Here is a 6,000-nt window from a genome sequence, read left to right as displayed (position 1 = left end):
TCACTGAGAATCCATTCAAACTTTATTATTGAATACACTTGATCCTATTGCTACAAAACATGTTTACACTCAAGTATTGATAAAGTGCCTCATGAAAAAGCAGAAAATCTCACCGTGAGAGACTCCAAGTATCATCAGCAACAGTCCAACCACAGCTTCCATGTCTCGTCTCTGTTCAGACTCTGTTGAGTCACTCGGCAGCTTTCAAAGTCTGCCTCTGACAGGTTAATGTTACACAGAAGAAGGATCGACACACACTGAGTACTCTGTATTTTGGAGACAGTGAAGAGTTTCACACATTTAAAAACTAAATAATTCAAGATTACAGAATATTGTGTGTATGAATTCATGTATAAATGATGCTGTACAGAATGGAAAAGGTTCAGCTAAGCTTTGAAGCTGCAACACTGAAGACTGAACAGATAAAATCTTGAAAATGAATTGAAAAAAAAAACCATCAGTCTGATTGTGAATTTATTCGTATCATTGATCTGAAAGGTAGAAACTTATGCAATACTGTATACGTAGAATAGAAACACACAATTAATACTCTGAAATTAATTTAAAAAGTTAAAAGAATTAATAAATGCTGAGAGCTTTCAAAACTCTACAGTAATAATACACTGACAGCAACATTTCTTACATAGTGTCAACCTCTAAATACAGTGATACAGAATTATACAGCTTTAGAAGTCATTAATGATCAGTCAGCATCAGACTATACTTGTAATACTGGCCTGATTCAACTCAGTTCATTTAAATCTTAGTGACAAAACAGCATAAATCATCCCCTGACTCTTATAGTGACACCAAGACCCTATAAGAGGAAACCACGGGAACAGCTGTGTGTGCTAAATAGTATCTGAACACTGTTAAACCTCAGATTCTCAACACTTTATCTCTTTGATCAAACCAACTTAAAGGGAATTTAGTGTATTCGTTTGTTATACTGACAACATGTCATCCCTCCCTGACTAATGGATTCACTGAACAAAGCCATTTTCAGTCATCAAACTAGGATGTGGGAATGCCATGTGGTCATGTTTATTTGTACTGGTGATTAGCCGGTTTAACACCTGTGGCTGAATTACTGATCGTCTTCAGAGTGGCCAACTGTTTTTATAATGTGATATTTTCAGTTCTCCACTACATCAAGCTGTCAAACCCAGTGTTATAATAAAAGCTTTTTGACGTATTTTCTTTGCATAATTGTTGGTTTGAAGTGTTGTTGTTCTGTTATTCACCACATGGCAAAGAAAATAGATGAATTACCTAAAAGGACTATTTCAGTTCCTCTCCAGAAATGCACTCTGTTGTTACACAGAGGTCTAAACCTGATGTGTTTCTTTTTCTCTGTTCCTGTCTGAGGATCAATCTAAATTCTCATGTAAACTTCCTCTCTCTCATTGTTAGATAATGTTGCATGTATGTTTACTATGTGTTGCTGTTACATTTACTATCTGATCACGACGGTCCAAGAAATATTTTGCAGGTTTCTAAAAAGGAGTTTAACATGGGATTGTAAAAAGCCAGAGTAACTTCTCTGTCAACCAGCAGAGGGAAACCTCACACTTACGATGAGTTTTTGTTCAGCTCTCAGCAGACATTAAAGTTACAGTCTGTGTTCAAAATGTCAGAGGGTTAAGAGATGATTACTCAAACAAAGTGATGACGCATCACACTGATGAGAAAACACTGAACAGTCTGAAATGTCTCCTGTTACTGGTCAGCCTCAGATGAAGCATGCATGCAAACGTATGTGGAGAGACAACAAAGGAACTGACCATGACTCAGCTGAAGAAGGAAACCCACAACACATACATCTTCCTCCCTGAGTGACTGTCATTGTGCAGTTCTTTCATTTTGTTTTCTTCATACAGTAACATGTATATTGGGACAGCAGAGCCTTCAGCATTTTCATCTTCCTGTTTCTCCAAGCACAACTTTAATCACCTGTCTTTAAGGACCTTGGCATACACACTATCATCTTCTATTGGTTCAGTCTGCTGGTGTCGTGCTGAAATCTTGACTTGACCGTACTCCACCTCCACATTTGGCCTTTGCTCAGCCTGCCTCCCCTGCTGCTGCATGACTCTGACATCAGCGTAGATTAATTCCTGGTCATTTTCTTCCTCTGCAGAGAAGCAGGAAGGACAGACACAAGCATTGTATACTCATTAATTATTGAAGAACAAGTTTTACATTTTGGGAAATACACTTATTTGCTTTATTGAATGGATTCAGACAAAAATATTCATGTACTTCAACATCTGCAGTAGCAACAGCCAAGTTAACTGTTTTCCTCTGTTTCCAGTTTGTGTTAAATGATTTGCTTCATATTTAACTAAGTGGTATCAACATGTTCAATCAACTCTGGGCAGCCGCAGATAAGTGCATTGTCATAAATATCAAATTGTTTTTTTAAAGTATAATTACAACAAATGGTAGAACTGTGAATCCAGTGAAGTTTAGTTTTGTACCTTTAGGTTTGTTGTTTCTTTGCTTTTTCTTCTGAGCCCAGATGACTGCTAAGCCCACAACCAAGAAAATGACCAGGGCTGAGAGTACACCAGCTATTAGTGGCAAATAGCCTGTTAAAAAGATAAAAGATACAAGAAAGATGGACTTTAAGTCAGAGAACACTACACGTCTTTTTAGGAAGACAGACAAAGAGAGAAAGAGAAAAATCTGTCAATGAATCCACTGCAGCAGAGTAAGTTTTCACTTACTAATGTACCATGGTTCATCACTGGTCAAAGTTTGATTGGAGGGTTTATTTGACACTATGACAGTCTCCTTACCTAAACTAGTGTCTGGGACGGTGGTAGGGGCAGTAGTTGGTTTAATACACAGTGTGTTATTGGCTTCAAACACCCACTCTGATATGTGTGTCCCATCGGAAGTGCAGTTAATGAATATGAAGCCTATGAACAAAGAAATATCATTTATGACTGATGTTATGACACCAACATGATGAACAAGTTGTTTCTCATCATGTTGTCACTCACCACAGGTAGAGATCATCTCTTCTCTGGAGACACTACTGATGTGATTCCTGACTGAGCAGACCAGATGTCCTGAGACGTCTTGTTTCAGAGTGATGATGTTAGTCTCATTATTTCCAGAGAGGAGCTCAGCGTCTGTCACTGAGTGTCCATTCAGAGTCCAGCTGTACTGAGGACTGTCCCCTCCATCAGAGGAGCAGGACACACTCTTCTCTCCATGGGACAGACACTCAGAGACCAGATGGACAGAGGACAGATTAGCTGAAAGAAACATACACATGACTTTTGATAATAAGATAATTAGCTCTTAATTAATAAATACAGAAACAAGTAGAATACTAAGAGATTGAAAGCGATCATCAAGGGGTCCATGCCGTGGCAAAGTTGTCCCCGAGAGGGACGCAGAGGCATAAATCACCAGTAGCGCCCCCTATAGACCGTTTTGCACGAAACTTGGTGGGCTTGTAAGGAGTCATCCACAGATTACTGTCAAATATCAAGCAGTTTACTGTGGTGGTTTGTGAGATATAAACATGCAGTCGTTTTACAGCCCGAATTTCACGAAAGCATATTATAATGACGATCGCTAAGTTTCATAAGGATTGGGTGAATACTTCAAAAGTTATAGGCCTTAAAGTCATAAGAAATGTTTCCTTGTCACCAGTAGTACCCCCTGTAGACGTAATGTCACGCAACTTGATGGGCGTCTACACAATATGTTACAGATTGTGTGTGCCAAATTTCATGAAGTTACGTATTGCAGTTTTTGAAATATTGAAATGTTGCTTATGTAGCGCCCCCTAGAGACCAAGGGTAACAAAAGCTGGGGTGCTTGTACAGAATGATATTATTATCAATAAACTGAGGTTTGATTAAGTTTGGGTATATACTTCACAAAATATTAGCTTTGTAGTTAAAGTCTATTACAATCAGTACTATCTAAGGAATCAGAGGGAGAACGAATTTTGTTTCTTGGGCACAAGCTTCTCGAGATATGAGGCAAAAAATAGATTAAAAAACATAAACATAGCCTAGCGGTAGGCATGTGTATTGACACCATGGCAAAGTAACATGCTCGGACTTCTACCAGGTTTCCAGGTTTGATGCCTTTCGCCCTTGCAGTTTGTGGGCGGACACTTTAGCTACGCAGAAAAAGAGAAATCTTTATTATAAGTAAATAAGTAAGATATATTTGTAGCTACACAAATTAATACAATGTGAGTTTTAGATCTATCGGCTTAATTTCTCAGGAATAGAAAAAAGTTATTTACCTTGAATAAACAACTGTAGAGTCTGTTCTGATAATCTTGATCCATTTGCATCATAGATTGTAAGATTATATTGATCACTGTCATTCCTGCTCAGGTCATTGATCCTAAATGTTCCATCACTGGGATTAAAGAGAGATCTGTCTTCTATGATATTAGTTATAATCTTCTTGTTTCTCCATCTTAATATTATTGATGATCCCTTTTTCCAGTCACATCTAAATATTTCTGAGGCGTTGTCCATCAGCCTGATGACCACAGTTCCTCCCAAAGCTCCATAACACTGAGCTCCACTCTGTCTGCCATCACAGTAAGTTTCTCCACCTGTGAATTAAAACACTGAGAGCATTTCATTTCTACCACTATAAAGTAGAATTGTTGCAATATTTCCATCACATGCATTGACCTAATTAATCTAATTAATTAATATTTTAAAAGGAGTTTTTAGATGAGTTGAATTCAACCAGTAATTACAAACATGTGTGTCAAACTGAGTTAAACCCACCAAATTATCTGTTGGTTCATATTTTGAATAAATGTGAATAAAATGATAAATAATGTAGAATAATCTGGAGCAGTAGTGCAACCAATAAGAGATGTGAATATTTCACTCAGAGTGGGTAGGCAGTATGAAGCTACAAGGAAGTGTTGGAACAAGGCCGTAGAAGGCATTATATCTGTCACTGGTTTTGTTCATCAGTTTTAATCAACAAAGTTATAGAGGCTCAAGGCCACATGAAGCACAATGCAACAGCAGAGTTACACCGTGGGAATGTAGCTGATTTATCCACCAGATAGTCTAAAGAAACTCTGTCAGTGTTGTCAGATATTACAACGACAACATTAAAAACATCAAAAAGATCATGGAAGAAACTAAAGCCATGTGTATAAAAGACTATCATCTCATCTTCATTGTCCTCAATCAAACTGTTTGATAAACGTGTGAGACTTTCAAACCTCCTTTCAGAACCAGTTAAGCTGGTCACAAGTCTTCTATCACAAATACTGATGAATTAATGCAGCTACAAGATCAGTTATAGTCAGTGAACCTTTAACATGTTCTGGCTTTATTTAATCAAACTGATTCTGTTATTATGGTATTTGATATTTTTTTCTGTTTTATTTAGAAGTTCATCATTTCACTGATCCACTAAACCATCTTTATAAACCTTAATAAAGTACCACATGAATATCTCACCATGAGAGACTCCAAGTATCATCAGCAACAGTCCAACCACAGCTTCCATGTCTCCTCTCTGTTCAGACTCTGTTGAGTCACTCAGCAGCTTTCAAACTTTATCTAATTCCTCCCAAAATCAAACCTATGTACCCTGCTCTGAAGAGAAAGCAGTGTGTTGTGTGAAATGTGCAGCGCGTTGCTGCGGTCTTCTCTTTATTAGTATCAACTTCCTTCCTTTTTTAGCCTCAGCTCAACAAGTGGGTTTTTCTCTGTGATGGACTAAGTGAAAGACCGAGAGACATTGATCACTCTGAGACAGCTGATATTTCAAAGACACCATCATGAAGCTGTATCCTGCACTGATCAGTCTGAAATGTGAGCAAATATTTTTTTGGAGCCGAAAAACGGAAGTGAACACAACATGGTCATGACAGAGCTGAACAAGGAACTCCACACAGTGTCTTATTTAGACTTAGACAGACTTTAGTTATCTGCAAGGTCACAGTAGCTCAGTTGCACCTAAAAAACACTGTTGAAAACCACAAGT

The sequence above is a fragment of the Chelon labrosus genome (assembly GCF_963514085.1).
Source record: "Chelon labrosus genome assembly, chromosome: 8".
NCBI classification, from domain to species: domain Eukaryota; kingdom Metazoa; phylum Chordata; class Actinopteri; order Mugiliformes; family Mugilidae; genus Chelon; species Chelon labrosus.
The sequence above is the reverse complement of the archived record's forward strand: the minus strand, read 5'-3'. Positions refer to the sequence as shown.